This window comes from Lygodium microphyllum, chromosome 20 (assembly GCF_053477565.2).
Source record: "Lygodium microphyllum isolate KBCC chromosome 20, Lygodium_microphyllum_v1.1.10, whole genome shotgun sequence".
NCBI lineage: Eukaryota > Viridiplantae > Streptophyta > Polypodiopsida > Schizaeales > Lygodiaceae > Lygodium > Lygodium microphyllum.
In genome coordinates this window covers 114,948,820-114,969,379 of record NC_141154.1, presented here as the reverse complement: position 1 = coordinate 114,969,379, position 20,560 = coordinate 114,948,820, and positions in this window count along the sequence as shown.

Here is a 20,560-nt window from a genome sequence, read left to right as displayed (position 1 = left end):
CATACTTGCCAACTAAAAATGAAGAAGAAATGCAACAATAGTCCCATGTCATTTCCCCATCTTATAAAACATATAGCAATATCAAAAATCCAACAAGGGGGATCAAGAATCTCTCACAAACATAGCATGAGCCCTGTAGCCCCAGAGACACTTCCAAGTAAGCCAAGGATCCATATGTACAATTATCCTTGAATGCAAATTTCCACTAAAGCCACAGTCACAACTTCCAAACCAAAAGTATAACCCTAACAACAATAGCACTTGGATGTTGCTTAAAGGATATAGCCGAAACCCAAATCTCAAAACTCTAAAGCTACAAGATCCTTGACCTAGAAACAACTCAAGTAGTTGCCCTCAAGTACCTATGCTACTAGGTCCACTAACCCTATAACTACTACTTCCAAATCTAGAGTGTAATCCCAATAGTTTGTACCCTCTAGCTATGACTGACTTGGTAAACTTTGCCCAAGACCAAACCCTTAACACCTTTAACAAAATGGAATACAAGTGCTAACACTGGAAGCATCATTAATTTAGCTCTTATAAAGAAGGGCTCCTCTTGACTGGAATCTTTTGCACATACATGAATTGTTCATAAGATCCATCATGGACATTGCACAACAAACAACTCAAGAGGGAATCAAGCCATAATTCAACGAACTTGAGAGCTTAATGATATGATTAAGTCCCTTGCTTATGCTTATGTCCAAGCCAACATAGGTATTTTGCCAAAGGGGCATCGAGTTGCTTTTAATGTCTCCAATAACATGGGAATTGCATGAATACATCTACATAGAAGACCCAAGAATCATGGATGAATACTTACAGATCATCCCTCATTACATAGCCAAGCATCTCTAGATCATTCCATCCTTCCATACAGAGCTTATCCCATAGCGAGCAACCATGTACTATAGACTAATTGTACATAATGTGTGTCAAATAAACATAGATAAGACTATAATGAAGACGAGAGAGCAAGTGCACAAACAATAAGCAGCAACAACAAAAAAGCTTATTACCTAGGGAGGTAGTCAATTTCAATGTGATTGCACCCCCAAGCTAGGCCTTAAGTAGAGGCTCAAGGGATGGCCAAGTTCTAGTCCACTCATGTCTAAGTGCGTGATCCAAATCGATGATCCTCGAGTAGGAATGTGAACCGCATTTGAGTCCTTGATTAAGGTATTGAGGCCAATTAGGCTTAAATCATACCCGAGTCCCCCCTAGGCTTGAATCATCACACTCGAATCATCACTTGAGTTGAGCCAGAGGAAGGATCAACGAGCAGCTTGATGAGCACAAACTCAAACAATCCACATGATGATGGCTTCCGTCTCATTGATCGAAGTCAAGGCCATTAAATTACGCTCTATTAATGATAACCTCATGTGATTCAACCCCCCAAAAGCAACACTATTGGATGCCCCACTTTTTTAGAATGCGCGCCTCAATCGTGCTCTCTCAATCCACACATAATCTTGACAAGCAACCCACGTATAAAATAAGTTAGATGGAAGTGTGAGCACAAGCTTTTTGCCAACACAAGCCTTTTGTTGACGCGAGCCTTTTGCAAACACGGGCGTTAGAGCAACAACCGCCATGGCTGAAGCCGCAACCGCGCGCTTGCGTGCCGATATCCTCACCAGCGAAAGGAGCTCCGCGCCCTTAAGGTCATGAACTCCCTGCCATCATCCATGCCGAGGGGCCATCTGACTGCTGAGGTGTTTTGAAACCCACTACCTCCTCGTCCATACCGCCATCCTTGTCAAGGAAGTGCAAAGGCGGGAAAACGCCTTCGGCACTGATGATGTGAGCAGGGCTGTAGACGAGGTGGCAAGCACGATGTGTAGGCAACCAAGAGATTAACATGATCACTAAAGATGACGGCGAGGAAGTCGAAGCTACTCCTCTCAACAAATGAGCTTTAGTTATGGGCCAATCACCCTCTCCATACGCTCCCGAACACTTCGTGATACACATTAACCCTTTGCTCGATTGCCCAACTAGCGTGATCAAGAACTCGAGGTAAAGATGACCCCCTTGGTTTTGACCAGCGAAGCCTAGCAAGCCCTAGTACTCAAGTTGCACATGTGCAGTTTCCCAATTGATCAAGTCACAAGCTAAGCATGCACTCAAATATTGCTTAACTTGATTACACCATAAACAAGCAAATCATGAGTGGTAGGCTTTGAGATACAAAGGAACTATGTAGGGTATACACAAGCATAGGCTAACCCATTCCACAATTGAAAACACTCAATTGGATTCTTGCGCTAACCTTGAGTTTAAAAAAAGGGTCACACAAGCCACATCGACATCTCTCATGCAAATAAGAGATGTGTATAACTCATGGGGTTCTTAATCCAACCCAAATCCTTTTGGCTTAATGAGCCCTCAAGTTTTTCTCAGGTGCTACTCCCCTGTACACAAATAAATAAATTGTCACATTATTGTATAGGAATGATTACCTAACAAAAAAACCATGCACACCTTGAGAAACCATCCCTAAAGTGCTTGGAAGCACTACAATCCTTTTGAGCAAGGGAGGAAATGAGCTGTGAATGAGTGTACATGTAATAAGGGCACATCTAATATGGTCAAATTCTAATCCACAAGTCAAACTTATTGATTTTTTGAGGTAGAGTCAACAGCATGTGCTCTCAAGCTTTGTTAAGTGGATGCATGGCAAATAAGTGACAAGTAGTGCGCTCAAGTCTAAGGGAGGTACTAGTAGACTAGCCAGGCAAACCACCCTTAAAAGAGCTTGAGAGTATGAAACTATTGAAGACATTGAAACATGTAGGAGCGTTTGCTACCCTTGAGGAACCATCAACATTGAGCCCCTAAATTCTTCACAACAAATATGCCTTAACCTCTAGCTTAAGAACCTCTACTTTCCCAAGGGGCATATTAATTGCTCCAAGAACACAAATCACCATCATAGTCAAGGTTCTTAATCAACATCACCGTCTCTAGTAGTGATCAAGCTTGCGCTTCAACTTATTGTGATTAGTATCCAACACATATGTGCTCCAATCCATGACAATTTGATGAGCCGAGCCATTCTTGTGATCAGCCTCTCCATCTTCAATATTCTTCATTCGCTTTTGTAAAATTGGAAGCCTCATAGTGTGGCACTTATATATTAATCAAAAAAAAGGGAAGGAAAAAATATGAATATGTATGCATGATCACTGCACTACACCTAGGGATCCTCAAGCAAGATATGTTTGGTGGCCTTGATTGATTAGCTCCATCCCTAGTCCGGTAGCCCTTCTTCCCCTTTTCCCCCACATTTGCCCAAGGCCCAAGAAGGGCAAGATAACCTAGGGAGCTTGACTTACCTACGATTAGACATATCTCCCTTAGTCACTTGCAAGCGTGCATGCGCACATGTGCGCACACTCACTCACACACACACACACACACTCTCTCTCTCTCTCTCTCTCTCTCTCTCTCGCTCATCTCAATGCCATCAACTCAACAATAAAAGCAAGGTGGGGAAGGAATTCAATAAAAAAATCAATTATTATAATTGTGCCTGCATTAGTGACCATGGAAGACCTTACTCTACCTCGACAACCAATCATCCAATGGTGTCCCCATGTGATTTCATTCAAGTTATCTTTCCTTGACAATGGCAATTCTTCCAACTCTAAGCTTCATCAACCAAATCATTGTGAAGAACCAACGGAGCTTCTTCTAACTACATACTTATTTAAGTATGCATATGCACTCCCCTAAGTACTCGCACAAAAACCTATGCATAGGTCATTAGGTGTGGACATTACTCTAGGCTTGTTTGGAGTTTGACACATCTCCCAAACCATCAAAATATGCCTTGTACATGAAAAAGAAGACCAGTACTTCCTCTACGAAAAGAGTGTACGAAATGTTTTCTATTGCAGGTATAAAAGACCATGATGACTCATGAGCCATCACCTACTCATCAACAATGACTCGTCCACCTATTACAACCCACAATCCCATTCTCATACAAGTTTTATTCAACCTAAGGGAGCCACTAGTCAATGTATCATCAATCAATGTGCACAAGCTCTTCAACAACTTCATCACTGCCAATACTTTCAACCACCAATCACCATGTACTAAGTAGCATTCCCCATCAATAAAAATACTACCACTCCTCTGAGGTCAAGATCTTGACTTCCTAAGGATTTCATATCTCTTGGTGCATACTGAAGCATGCTATAATATACGACACAAGTTCCGTGGGACTAGCACTTATCTAGGACAAGGGTACTATTAACGATAATGGAAAAATAGATGCGAGTCAAGTGGAAATACTATATACAACACAAGTTCCATGGGACTACCGTGTGTCTAGGACAAGGGTACTATTAATGACAATGGTAAAAATAGATGTGAGTCAAGTGGAAATGCAATGTGCCAAAATCATGCGAGGAAGGATTTTATATTTTGGATTGTACTATTTATTTTAGGCAATACCATTCTCCATATGCCATTGGGATGCACTTACCTCTTATGATTGCACATCTATTTTGTAACACTATTTGAGAGCCAAGCTTGCTCTCTGACAAACTATAAAATGTTTTTTAAAATAGGTAGGAAGACTAATGGCCATAAGAGATCGTGGATGGTGATATTCCATTCATTTATGGTGGGATCGATCCAATTATCATAAATTGTATGCATGTATTGTGGATAGTGATCTTCCATTCATTTATGGTGGGATTGATTCAATTATCATAAAGTGTATGTATGTATTAGGAAGGGATTGGTTATGACCCTAAAAAGTGAACTAAGGCATTGACTTATGGAGGGAATTCTAAATCCTAAAGCACACATACAAACCTAAAAATTGAATTGGTTGTTTACAAAGTTGGGAGTCTCATTCTTCATCTTCTTGCTTCTATCCATCTTCTTGTGCAAAATTTGAGAGTGAGAGAGAGTGCGAGTGTGAGTGAGGAACTTAGGGGAATGATGGTCTCATCTTCTCTTCCCTTTATTCTCTTCATCCCATTCAATGGTGAGAGGATTGAGAGTGAGAATGTATTTGGGGGAGAGAGAGAGAGATATTGGGTCTGGAGAAGCTGAAGCTTCTCCATCTTCTCCTCACTCATGGAGCACTTGAGAAGTGAGTCAGTGGCAAAGGAGTAAAGAAAATGGATGAAGGGAGCATTGCTTGGGTCATATGGCCATCATAGAGCCTTTGCCAGGGTTCAATGGTAAGAAGATATGTCTACTACCAAGCTTTGATTATTGCTTTCTTACTCGCTTGAGGGAGCAAGAGGAGAGTAGATTGCCATGAGAATGGAGTGTGAGCCACCATGTGAGAAGGTGGTTGAGTGCAAGGGCATTGAATCTTCTGAAATGGTAGGATTTCTATCTAAGTCCAGTATGCTATATATGTAGCTTGACACAATACTAACCTTTTCAACAAAGAATACGCTTTTTTTATGATGCAATTGTAGGATGATCATGGATGAGGCACCTAGCCCTAGCTAAGCTAGAGGAGATAACAATTAGTAGTAATTATTGTGACCACCTCTTAGTGAGCACCATTGTTTGGTCCTAGGATGCATGAACTTAGATAGTGTCAGGGCACTCTCCAATTCTGCCTCACAACAAAATGTCAAGGCCTCAAACCCAAACGATCGACCTAAGGGACCTTACATTTCTCTTGTCTTCCTAGATGACAATTTAACACCTATTCTAAATAGACTACTTCACAACCTCTCAAGGACAAAAGTAACTAACATCGCACTTGGTTTATAAAGTCGCTAGTAATATTTTAACCTTCCATGGCCTTAAGGGCTAATACTCAACTACACATTGTTCCCCTAAAATAATGTCAACTTTAGCCCTAAAATAATCCTAAGGATAGGGTCATCAGGGCCATCGTGCACTTGCTTTCCACCCAATGCCCCTATCATCTTAAGTTTTCTAATTAAGAGTCCTACCATGCTTTGAGCATACATAAAGAGACCTTCTTTGGTTAGCCTATTACATAAGATTTGTTAAAAGTCCTTCAAGCATGGAAAAAAAAAGAATCATTTCAAAAATTGTTTTTTTAAAAATAACATTATGGGGCTTGTAAAGCTTGTACCTTTTCCAACAGACATCCAATTCCTAGCTACCACAACCTTTCTTAGGCTCCCATGTCCTGTTTGGAATAAATTTCTAGCCATTGGATACCACAGCCCTTTTTCTGTTCCATTCTATCCTTATCTAACATTAGGCCTTTTGATACCTATACATCAAGATTGTGGGTATATTCTCTAGACTCCACCTTACGATCACCCATGGGGATGACCTACATAAGCAAAGTTCCACTGTTTTCCATGCCACCATAGGAGGAAACCTTCCTTCATGGATGATCTCTTGAGTTATGTACCAATCTCAATTCTCTAGGTAGCTATTCTTTTGGCTTAGGGTGATGGAGCCTAGATGAAGACCTCAAACAAGTGTGACATGGAATTATATATATCTAGTTAAAGTTCATACACTTCATGGTAACTTTTTCAACACAACTAACAACCAATGACAACCACAACAAGGTACAAAATAGTCCTTTCAAGATAGTCTATATCATGTACACTCTATAATCTCAATTGCTCCTCTTTGAGGGTTTAAGTTGCCCTTGAGCAAAATCTTATAATTAGTCCTTAATGACATCTCTTTTCTCTTCAATTAGTAAGATAAATCCTTGAGTTTACCAACAAACATTAAAGTTTATTTTCAAAGGTTTCTCTTTCATCCTCTTCAATACTACTATCCTCTTTGGTGCCAATCTTACACCACGTGTGACTTAAGCTAGTGGTTGATCCCCTTTATTACTCCGATGATACCCTTGAGGGATTACTATGATACTACACTTATGATTGGCAATGAAGATGATAACAATGATGATGATGATGTGTAATCTCAAGATGAGGTGATGATGATGACACTAAAGGTGATGAATGCAGAAATGATTCTTCTCCCTCTCTCTCCTTCTTTATAATATTTCTCTTCTCTCTCTTTCTACTACGATCATCCCCCCTCTTTTGTAAGAGATTTATTCATCCTTTGGACAAGCATTGATAGTTTACTATTGTACAGTTAGTACTCTCAAGCATAATTATAGATTTCGTATGTCTAGGTCGAACATTTTTATCTAATCTCTAGGTCATTTTCATTATATTTGGGCAATTGAGCAAGTCAAATATCTACACAGGATGCCACATAAAAGTTCATGTTTTTTTGGTAGCATTATTATGATTATTTAATTCAAAAAATGCATTTGTGTAATATTTGACCAGTTTTAAATTGGTTGACTTGATTCAATTTTCTTATTTTTACTCGTTGACCTAATCAAAATTTCCTGTTTATTTGGCCTATTTATAGGTTGGCATATCTCGATCATTTTTCACTTGGTTTTTAGGTGGAGAGAGAGATCAGATCATGGAGATCCATTCAATAACGCATGCACACATTTGTGTTCTACATTTTAGCATTCATTTGCTGCATATTTTTGCTTTCCATTGCCTTTTTTCTCTCTCCCTCTTCTCCCATGTTCATTTTTTTTCAATTTGGTCATATGCTCTCACATTGCTACACGCTAACATGGTATTAGAGACACTAGAAGGGCTAATTGATCATGGACAGATCTAAAAGGGAGATTTTAGCACTAGAAAAGTTTGCATTTTTAGTGTTTGAGGGCAAGCATGAAGGCTATGCATCAACATAAGGTTAAGATGAACATGTGAAGTATGGGAAAGCAATAAAGTTGCAATATTTTGTAGGTTGTTTCATTCATGAAGGAGGAAAGACTACATTTTCAGCCTTTTGAAGTAAATTTTGATTTTTTATTATCTCTACAAGTTGAAACAAGTTTGGGACGTGAGTGGAGGAAGCCCCTAGCAAACTAAATTTCCAAAGTTAAAGGGGGTGCCCTTGTTTTTGTGCAGGCTATTCAAGTGACAACGTCTTTTGAGATCAATATGTAGTTTTAGGCAATTATGGACCCTAAGATCCCTATGTTATCGACTCTTCCTTTACATCAATAGCTTGATGAGAGAATTATTGCATCTGGGAGGTAATGGTGCTTGCCATCCTAGAGTCTTATGCTTTGGCGAAGCTCATGATCATTGCCATCAAACATCCTATAGGCTGTTATGTCTCCAAGCTTTCTATTGATGAGAAAGCTAAGTTCATGAAGGTATAGGCACATTGGAATAAATGAATGCTCACCTCCACTCTTCCTATTTCTTTCTTACACTCTTGTTGTGAGAGCTCACATCTAGCATTTGATTTGTTGCTTAAGAGATATGGCTAGATTTAGACCAATTGTAAAATCGGAAGACCATGATGAAACAAGAGTCTTTGGAGGTACAAATATGGATATTGAGCCTATCCAAGTGCACTTCCATGTGGAACCATGTCAATAAGTTTCAACAATTGTAGATGTAGGTCTAGAACTCAAGGAAAGTGATTAACTCTCAAAGGACATAGTGATAACTCTTCTTACATAGTTACCGCTCCAATTTAGTGCATTCTATTCTACCTTGATTGCTTTAGGGTGGATAGATACTCTTAGACAAGAGAAGTTGGTTCCAATAGTCTTGGATTAGGAGGAACAACTCAAAGGTCAGAATGTTCCCAAGTCGAAGGCATTGACATGACAATCTTCCCAACAAAAGAAGAAGAAGAAGAAGAAGAAGAAGAAGAAGAAGAAGAAGAAGAAGAAGAAGAAGAAGAAGAAGAAGAAGAAGAAGAAGAAGAAGAAGAAGAAGAAGAAGAAGAAGAAGAAGAAGAAGAAGAAGAAGAAGAAGAAGAAGAAGAAGAAGAAGAAGAAGAAGAAGAAGAAGAAGAAGAAGAAGAAGAAGAAGAAGAAGAAGAAGAAGAAGAAGAAGCATGATAAAATGAACCAAGATAAATCTAAGAGCCTATTTGCCTCATCTATGGCAAGACATGTCATTGGAAGAAAAATTACTTCGAGAAAGACTATAAGGCTACCAAGAAGGAGCAAACTACAAAGGAATCAGGAGCGAAGGCTACTCCTTCATTGGCCACCTTTCTCCATTTGGAGGTGATCAAGGATGCTCCTATGATGGCCTCTAATGCAACAATGATAGCCCCCCAACCTCACAAGTGAATTGTGGATAGTGGCACTTCCTATCACATGACTCCTTCTATAGACAATCCTGCTCATATGCATATGATGCATGAGAAAATTCTCAAATGGTGAAAGTTATTTGATCCTTATCAAAGGCAAAGGTGATATGCAACCAATAGGCAAAGTTCTCTATGTGTCAGATTTAGGTTATCATGTGCTTTCAATGAGTAAGATTTGTGCTCTTACCTTATGGTTGAGTTTGATAAGGACTACTTCTGAGTTCTTGATGGAGATTCTCGATAGGTTCTTTGTGCACATCATGAGGAGAATGAAGTCTATAAGATATAGACTTTCGTAGCCTTCACTTCTATTCTTCTCTCTTCATAGACTTAGAACAAGTTATGGCATACTCAATTTGGCCACGTCAACTATGAGTATCTTCAGAAGGTAGCTCGTGATTAGCTTATGCAAAGATAGCTAGAGATTGAGGTGAGCCACCTGCCATGTGTAGCTTGCATTTGTGGTAAGTAACATAGATATTTGATTCTTAGAAAGGTTTCTCGTAGGGCTAAGAAGCCCTTAGAAACAATGGGACAAGCTTGAGTCAGCTTCCAAAAGATGAGTGTTCATGGGTTAGGGCTCATAGTCCCAAGGATATAGGCTTTGTGGTCTCGTTTCATGGGAGGTATAGCTCATAGTCCTAGGGATATATGCTTTATGGTCCTTGTTTCATGGGAGGTACACACAAGTCGAGATGCTTAGTTTGTGGAGTTTCTAATTGCAAGGGGGGTGTTTACCTTCTTGTACTCAAAGATCTCGGAGATAGTTGGGCACTTTAGCTAGTGCATTTGAAGCCTATGCTTCTTGAGGCTCCCTCATTAGTCGAGGAGGACATTGCTTCACCACTAGATTCACTTGTTGAGATGACACTAGTTGATGCTGCAAAGACTTTGGTAGAGTTAGAGTAGTGAGGGGAGTTTTGGTATGCTCCTCATTGGGCATGTTATGCACTCTATGATGCATGGATTAAGGGAGTTCCTAAGGAGTGGTAGTAGCAAGGTGGCCTGTGATGATCTCGAAGGAACTAGACACACTTTGCTGAGCTCGTTTGTACTAACTATTGTTTGATATATTGTGCCATATAGGATAGGGAGCCCACCTCTATAAAGATGCAATTGAGCAAAATGGCACTTCAGACCTTGTGCCTTGGCCCATCCATCAAAAGGTGATTGGAGTCAAGTGGGCCTTTAAGACCAAGTTACATAGTGATGGCACTCTGGATAAGTATAAGGCACAACTCATTGCAAAAGGATTTGTGCAACACTTAGGAATGGATTTCCATGATACCTTCACACCTACAACTTTGATGGCTACCACTCAGGCTGTACTTGCCTTAGCCAACTATATGAGATGGATGGTCTATTAGCTTGATGTGATGTCTTCATTGCTACACAAAGGGATTAGAAAATGAGCATTCCCTTAGCCTAAAACTAGAGATGTCCTTGCTATGTTCTTTGATGCTCATCATTAGCATAGAACATGTTGATCACAGTGTAGAACTCTATAACTACCTCATTGTTGCTCATAAATCTAGGCCCCAATACTTAGGATCTAACAGTCTGCAACACTATACGATCAAGGATTTGGGACTCATTTTTAGGCCTTATAAGAATTGATATATCATTACCCTATTTAAAAAGGGGACCCATGGGTAACTATATCCATTGTTCCTCAAAATTATATGGTTTAATATATCACTGGAAAGGTCCCAATAAGAGGATTCTAATGCAGTAATCTCTAACAAATTTGGAGTTCATATGCTCAAGTTATGGCCTCTTGACCAAAAAGTAACCTCAAAAGTTTTGTAAAACAATAGCATTACCCTCATTTTTCCTTATGGAAATTTCCCTAGAATCTCAAAGTGCTTAAAAGGCCCAAAAGTGAGTCCAATTTTTCCATGATGGACTATAAACCAACTCATTTAAACATATTTCAAAAACACCTTTCTTTGAGATGCCTTAACCAATTTTTCTCAGGGCTTTACAATGTACTCTTTAACCTCCTCACAAAACTCTAAACTCTATTGCATAGTCCATTATGCTATCCATAGTTTTCTCATGTTTGCCACCCTTCGACCATGCTTTGTACATCATACTTGATGGGCATCACTACATAATATGCATCAACCACTAACTCCCACCACTTATCCTTGTCTAGACAACTAGAATGCAACTTAATAGCCTTATCCCTCAACTAACACACTTTACCTAGCCTTCAAGTCATACATATCCATGCATGAGAATATCTACATTACAACACCCTTACTTCGAAGTAAGGACTCCAAAGTATAAAAGTGGGTGCAAAATTATGCCTCTACAAGAAGCTTTAGCATGCATGACATTTGGAGCCCACACAACTTTTCTTGAGAAAAAACTTGACAACTCTCATGCAATCATCAATAATGCTAGTAAACCAAGCTATATCATGTATTTCATATTAGTCTTTCAATACTAAACTAAGAGAGTGAGTATTGCAACCACTATAACTAATATTTGGATATTACTCTTCTATAACTCTAGCTACATTTTTATAGTTCTTTGCATTACCCATAACAACTTGCACCACATGAGGATGCCCTACCTTTCAATAGTTTTGCATAAAATATTTGCAATGTACTCTCCTTATTTAATTTTTATCATGCTATCTGTGGCTTTTAAGAGCATCACCCCCTTAGTGAAACCAAAATGATATTTATTAATGGTTACTCTTAAACATTGGACCAACCATTTGATACAATAATGTATTCAATCAGGGCCAACTTTCATAGAACCTTTTGACCTAATCCTCTCACCTCTGAGTGGCACTTATCAAGAACATTATATTGTATTGTGAGTGATAAGATGGCATGGAAGAGCTAGCCTTAAACTCCATGCGAGATAGAGAGAGATGTATCAGAGTGCAGTGAATGTGAAAGTATACGACTGGGCTGAAAGAAAATGAACACAAGAGAAGAGGGTGAGAGAAAAGAGATAATAGAACATAAAAATTTGTAGTAGATGAATGTTGAAATAGAGAAGGCAAATGTATATACAAGCTATCAAATATATCTCCTCGAGCCAATCTCTCTCTCCACCAAAAAACCAAGTGAAAAACGACAAGGGTAGGCTAGCCTATAAATAGGCCAAAAGAATAGGAAAATATGATTAGGTTGACTATTATAAATATGATCCACTACTTTATGAATGTAGTTGCTAAATAAAATAACCATAATAATGATACAAAAAAAAAAAGATTGGCATGTGGCATCCTACGTCGCTTTTTTGGCACGTCTAACTACCCGGATATACTATAATGATCTAAAGACTATATAGAACTATCTAACCTAAAAATAGAAAATGTGTAACTATGCCCAATAATACTAACTGTACAATAGTATACTATATGTGCATGTCTAGGGGATGCTTAAATCTTTAACACCTCCTCTCAAATCCTGGATGGGCATAAGGCTCAATAATCTAGAGCATTGTCAAAGAGCAGTTTGAGAAAGAGCCTTTGTAAATAAATCTACTAGGTTCTCCTCCATCTTGCTATACACCACATCAATGGTCTCATCCTAAATCTTCTCGTCAATGAAATGGTAATGTATCTCAATGTTCTTCGACCTTGTATGGAAGAAAAGTTTCCATGCCAAAGTGATGCAATTCTTATTGTTGCAATGTAGTGTAGTAGGGCATGTTTGAGGATAGCCAAGCTTGCACTATCTCACATGTGGTAGAAGATGCCACTCGATACTCCACCTCTATACATGATAGGGAAATAGTGGGTTGCTTCTTGCTACTCCAAGAGATCACTTACACCCAAAGTGAAGCAATATCCTATTTTTGACCTCCTATGGTCAACATCTCTAAACATAGTCTAAATCCATCGATCCCAATAGAACCAAGGAAGAATTTATTATATCTGATGGATAATAAATACCTAGGTTTAGGGTCCCCCTTAGAAGCTCCAAAATCCTCATATCAACCTGCTAGTTAACCAGCTTCATTTCACTCATGAACCTTGCAACCAAACCTATAGGAAACCACAGACCAATCTAAGTATTAAGGAGCCATATCAATGAACCAGCTTCATTTCACTCATGAACCTTGCAACCAAACCTGTAGGAAAACACAGACCAATCTAAGTATTAAGGAGCCATATCAATGGCTTGATCAACTACCTACACTGGGTAGCATCTGTCTGCCAATGAATCTGCATAGGCCTGGCCTTCCAATTCAAACCCATGGGAGTAGAAATAGCCTTACAACCCTCCATCTAAAATGTAGTCAAAATCTCATGTACATATCACTGTTGGTAGATGAAAATCCCCCTTGGAGTCAACCAAATCTTGTGACCTAGAAATAAGTGAAGAAAGTCCATATCCCTTTTCTTGAACATCTCGTGTATTGTCTCCTTTGTTTGCTTGAACTTCTAGGCATGTCACCTATCAAAATGAGATCATCCACATAAAGCACAAATAATGCATGCCCTCCAACTAAGGTGTGGACATATAATTGGGAATTAGTAGATTAATGTTGGAACCCTAGTTTCCCTTAGAGAAGAGTCTACCTTCTCATTCCAAGAATGTGAAGCGTGTTTGAGGCTATAAACAACCTTCTTCAACTTGTGAACTTTGCCATGGGATGAGGAGAAGGCATACCTTGAGTCACGTAGAATACTTGTGTAGGGTCCGGAGGCATTGGGATTTACTGATAGAGCCCCCCTGGCACCCAAGCGTCCTCCTACGCCAAGTAATGACCTCTCGCAGCGGGTTCGGTCCACATTCTCGGCGTGGATTCATAACCCCCTTGGTTAGGGTTGGGCGGTTCATGGGGGTAGCTAGTGCCATCTTTCCTTAATTATCCCATTAGGAAATCATCCATAGCTGTAGCAACCAGCCTAATAACATTTACTAGGGAAAACATCCCTTTTGTTCCCATGGCAATTTATCCTTACAGTTCCTGCCATGAAAATATAATCACTTGGATATTCATCCAAAACCGCATCAAGCAATCACCTTGCTTATGATCCACAAATCCTTAGTACGATTCTCTCCTCTTATCAACACAACCAGTCGATATTCACTTGGAGATACCCTTTTCAAACAACCAAGCATGGCTTGGGTCAACAATCCATTTAGAGTTAGGTCATCGGCTTCTATTAAGCTAGGAATGTATCCATTTGTGATAGTCTACAGCAAGATCGATAAAACAATTCGCAGGCAATCATACTTGACCTCTTAACTTCTTTTGAAGCTCTCTTCCCCCTGGGCGTTTCCTTGTGGTAACTTAGTCCTAAGTCAAAGTATTGACTGGTCAACCCATGCAACAGACAAGCCTTATTCGCAACCCATCCACGAGCCTTTTATTCTTCTAGTTCTTTACTTATCTCTCTCTAACCAAGTAAAGTTAACACACTTGGCAACGCAAGACTTTTCACCTAGGCCTTCAAGATATAGTCTAGATGCATGCATCCCTTCCATCTTTCCTAGTGCGATACTATGCAAAATTCTCCAATCAAACTTACCCATCATGCTGGGGGCGCCTGCTGGAGGCCACGGGGGGGTTGTTTTTGTGAGAGTGCGCAACGGAAGAAGAACACGAACATAGAGGAGGAGAGAGAGAAAGCAGGGAGTGAAGGAAGAAAATCTGCACTGATTGTAATGAATGCTAAATACAAAACTGTGGACTGATCAGTCCCTGCACGCAGCCCGAAGTGCCAGTGAGGGCACCAGATCAGGCTGATGATGACGGCAGCACCGAAGACGGAGGAAGATGACGGAGTCGGAGTGTGCACCTGCCAAAGAAGGAGGGAAGATGATAATACAACTGACTGGCAAGTGGGAAATGGCTATAAATAGCCAAAAAACCCAAAAACTGGCCGACCTGAAATTTGAGGCCATAAATATGTCCGACCAGCATTTAATGCTGATCCAACCAACATTTAATGCTAGTAAAATGCCAGGAATGCTCAGAAAAATCACGGAAAGGGTGGACAATGTCTGGCAGGTGAGGCAGGCTGAAGAATGCAGAAATTGCCTTAGGAAATGCACATAAAATCCTGACTGGAGGAGAAAATGCATTGAAATGCAATAAACTGAGTGCTCTAGAATGAGCTACCTCCTCCATCAAAACAAGTGATAGACAAGTCAGAGCTCCTAAAGTCCTCGTCTGACTCAGACTGAGGCTCACAGGCAGGAGATGACAAGGCATGACAAACATGAGTGCTAACAGTTTTTGAGCCAGGGGAGGGGGAGGAGGCTACGTTGTCCAGACGGAGGGGGAGTGTCTAGGATGACGGGGGGCCGTGCTGCAGTCGGAGGGGGGAGGGTTTTTTGTTGATGTAGCAGGGGGGCTGCTTTATATGGTGGAGGGGGAGGTGGTAATGGGGGGGGGGGGGGAGACGGCGCCACCCCCCACTTGGGGGGCTGCATGCCCCCTTCTTATTACTACTCTCTCTCTCTCTCTCTCTCTCTCCGCCATGCACACGGCAGGGGGAGAGAGAGGGAGAGTAAAAAAATTTGCCTTAAATTAAAAAAAACCTTTAGGGGGGGTTCTTATGGGGGAAGGCACCATGGGGGGGGGGATATTACAAGTATCTTGGACTCTTTTATCCCAAGGGGAGATAATTACCACCAAATTTACATGCTTTTTTAGATTTTGACTAGGCTAGTTGCTATCATACTCTTGTATTTACAAGTGGTTTTTACTTTATGCTTGGCAGCTCATTCATATTGTGGTTGAGCAAGAAGTAGCCCATTATGGCTACTTCTAGTTATGAAGATGAGTATATGGAAGCTTTCAAAAGTTAATTGAGTGGGTTTGGCTCATATGTCTCTTAGCAGATTTGGCCATTGGGGACTATCATCTAACACCACCATTTTCATTGACAATCAAAGCACATTGGCAATTCCATAAAGTTAGAGCACATTGGCACATTGATAGTTATCTACCATCACCATCTTCATTGACAATCAAAGCACTTTGGTAGTTCCACAAAATCCAATGTTCCATACATTTACTCATCACATTGAGGTGCATTATCATTATGTCAAGGAGAGCCTCTCGACAAAAGAGTTTGAATTGTCCTATGTATCAATATAGAATAACCTTGGAAATCTTTCACAAAGGCTTTGCCTCATGAGAACTTCAAAGCTTAGTGCTTAGTCTCCTTTATGGATGGATCTAGTCCATGGGCATGACACTTTCATACTACATATGTGCTAGTTCTTGTTTATCAAAATATACTTAGGGGGGATTTGCTACTATATTTTGGAAGTGATGTATGCGAATACACTTAGGATTGTTGAGGCACTTTTTCCCCTAGCCTTGTATATATGCCTATTCATTTTTATGACATATATGGTCTTGTAAATCTTCTCCATTGATACCTCTCAATAATTTTTGAGTTGTGCTCTCTCAAGTTTCTTCTTCTCCAAGTTGTGTGCTTGCATTCTTGCAACCCTAAATCCAATATCTTCTTTTTCTTTAGAGCTTCATCCATGTTTCTTCAAAGCATAAGAGAGTGAGAGACTTGTAATGTTGAAAGATATGGTTATGAGTAACTTCTTAAATTAATGCAAGTGCAAACACAAATAAAAATTACTTTAGCATTCCAATTACCTTGACATTTCTTACTTCTTCCAATCCAATTTGCATGCCAATCCTTTTCCAATAGAGCATATAAACACATAAAGAGGACAATATCAATAATAAGACAAAAGGCAAAGGTCTATCACATTGAAAAAGACTTCTTAATCCCTTATAGTTAGCATTTCAATCACCTTCGTAGCTTTCTTATTTTCTTTAATCCAATTGACATGGCAAGCCTCTTCCAGTAAAGCATGCAAATATTCAAAAAAAGTAAAAGCAATAGTAACAAAGAAAGAAAAAGGCCAATAACAATGAAAACAACTTCTAAAACCATAACAATTTTTATATTCAAATTATCTTTCAACCTTCTTGCTTTTTTCAATTAGGTTGAATAAATTGCTTCTTCCAATACGGCATACGAATACATAACATGACTAAGGCTTTTAAAACCCTTAACAATGTGAATAATGATGTGGACAAACATAGAGAAGGAGAAATGTCAAAAGAAGAAAGATAATGAAAAAAATAAATTAGTAACCAAAACAACAAAAGAATATGTAGAACCTAGAAAAGTGAAAATATTGAAAAAGTTTAAGTTAAAAAATTAAACATACTTAGAACTTGAAAAATGGACATCTAGAGGTTGTAATAAAATTTCTTAGATAATGTGATATTATTTTTAAGGTATTGGTCAAAATCTTTGGGAATGAGATTATTAAACATGAAAATAAAGGAAAGTGAGAGATGCCATCATTATTTAATAATAATTTAAGCTTAATATTTAAAAAATAAAAAAATTAATAATGTATCTTTATTCTACTATTTTTATTTAGTTAAAATATGATTAATCATTAATCCAAATCCTTATAGAGTTTGTTTGGCCTCAAAATTAGCCATATGATAGTCTTATCTTTACAACCCTTCTTTTTCTATTGAACCTCCCTTAAAACAAATAGCGGATAAAAGTCTTGGACTCTATAAAAACTTTTTCATCCTCATTCACTCCCTTAAAGCTCTAGAATTCCTCTAGGAAGTGTAACGTGTTTGACAAGATAGCATATTGTGCATTGAATGTTGTATTGAAGAATTTTTTGAAGCAACTAATTTGTCCAGATTTGCAAAAGAAAAAAACTAACACTTTTCAATTGGAATTTCCTCTCCACTAATAGTTCCTTCTCCAATATTATTATTCATTGTGCTAGGTTCTTTTAAGGATTTTGCATCGAATCCAAGATTTCTTTATACACCTATGTCATCAATTATCTAGAGAAAACAATAATTAAATGAGTGAAGCTCATGATATTGAAAAACAAGATTCTTATGGAAATTACTATGAAAATAATATGATTTTATAATTATTTATTTGCCACATAATCACAACTAGTGTTAAAAGTAGCACTTGCATATAACAAGTCACAATTATATGGCATAAATAGACAATGAAAATCCATATATAAATAAATGTAAAATTAGTGGGGTGCTAGTGTAAGAAGGAAGACCAATGACCTACACTTCAAGGAAACTAAAACCCTACGAGAAAGCTATGTTACTCATGACCTTGAACTATTCATAGTGATCCATTCCATGAAATCATTGAGACATTATCTATTAGAAGAAGGTTTACTTTAGTACCAGATTAAGTCCTAGTTGGGTTTTTACCCAACTAGGACTTAATAATTTGAACAAGGTAAAGGAAATGGATAGAGACACTCTAGATTTGGAAATCAAATATCATTTAGGAAAGGACAAAGCTATTGTTGAAGCCTTAATCTAGAAAGCTTTTCTAAATAATATTGTTGAGGTTCAAAGCTTAAGAACCATGTCCGTAATTGATAATTGTATCCTTGAGCTTGTACTTCAAGCTACTTCTCTACACAAGGAATATGAGGAACTAATGACTAAAGTACTTCAAGATGAAAGTTCTAATAAGGAAAGAGCCAAGATTAAGGATTATCAGGCAAGCAATGGATGTTTGTATTACCAATATCATCTTTGTGTTTCAAAAGGACATGATGTAAAGGCTAAGACCTTATGGGAGCTTTATGATAGCTCAATTGCTAGTGGACATCCATAATATTCAAAAGGACATGATGTAAAGGCTAAGATCTTATGGGAGCCTCATGATAGCCCAAGTGCTAGTGGACATCCATGATATTCAAAAACTCTCAAGGTGGTTTGTAAAAGCTATAATTAGATAGGATTGAAAAGGGATGTGGTAAGATGTGTAACCCAATGCTTGACTTGTCAAAGGGTTAAGGCCTTGTACCCTTCTTGGGGAGAATTTTGAGTATGTCTTGTTGGATTACTACACTTTTTGAGAAGGTGTGCTCATGTTCTTCTCATGTGGTTCTCCATGGGGGATGAGCTTGACCTTTGGTCCTCAGTTATTCTTCAATTAATCGCATCCCAAGCTTATGAAATCATTTCAAATGTCATTTCTAAGTAACCAAAGCAATTGGCTATCGAGAGATTAGCTTTTTTACCTAACGAGTTTGACATTGGGTAGATGGAATGTTGTATATTATGAGACTTGAGGCTAGCTAGTAATTCTGGCTTTGGTCAACCTTATTATGGATGAATGGCCATCCTAGAAGTCGTCAACTTGCATGTTAGCCTCATGGGAATTTTGGGGGCCTATGTTAGGCAAGAGGATTGTGGGTTTGAGCTTTTGGATCATAGGTGCTAGGATGAACTCTATAAGGAAACTTAGAGGTTGGGTTGTACCTTGCTTAGGTGGACATGAGTATGGATGTTTGAAGGTATAAGAGATCTTATTCTACTTGGGTGGAGTCGGAGTTGGCTTGGGTCTATATGCCCACACTGCCTATGGAGGCCATTTTGTGTCTACTAGGGTCCATGTTGACTTGGTCGAAATGATATGTTTGCATGATATTCTATGTTATTTATGTGGGACATTGGCTATATGCCTTAGGGAATTTGAGGGATTCACTTGGGTATCTAGTATTTCTTGACATGAATGGCATTGAAATGTCTTATTCCCTCCTCTTCGAGGTCTTCTACTTCCAAATTCCTAGTTTGGCCATGCATGTCACATGCCAATAAAATTTAGTTTTTGCTTGGTGGACCTTGAGTGAATATAGGAGAACCAAGTCCCTCTTGTCAAAATTTTTTTATTGCACATGTCTGTCAAACCATATTTTGTGGTGAGCTTTCTCAATTGTTAATGCATGAGTGACCAATAGCTTGTCCATATAAGGCATTCCAAGTTAGCCAATAGTCTAAGAAGTGGAGGATTGACTTCATGGGGCCCATCAATCTTATAGGCTAGTACTTGCAAGTATGAATACATCATTGTTACTAGGGATTATATAAAAAAGTGGGTTAAGGAAAGAGTCATATAAAAGAATGATGCTAGGACCATATTCAAGTTCTTGGGCAAACAAGTTATATCTTAATTTAACTATCCCATTGAGATTGTTAATGATAGAGGGACAAACTTCATTAATGAAGTTGTAAAGTACTTGCTCTCTATGTTCCTTATTCATTATAAGTCAACGCTTACTATCCATAGGAAAATGGTTGGGCCAAGTCAACTAACAAGATCCTAATCATTGTGTCGACCAAGATAGTGTCTGCATCATGATCCAATTAGGACAAAAAATGTATGGTATAAATATGGGTCTAATGAGCTACACATATACAACTCCATGAGTCAAATACCTTTTAGGTTGATGTGTGGCATAGATGTCATCATGCCTATCGTGTTCCTTATTCCTAGTCTATGCATAGCAATCAAGGAATGCTTCATAAATTATGCAACATCCTTGAATAGGATCAACCAGTAGAGCATCTTTTGGGATGTGATTCTGGCATCGAAGTATTCTCT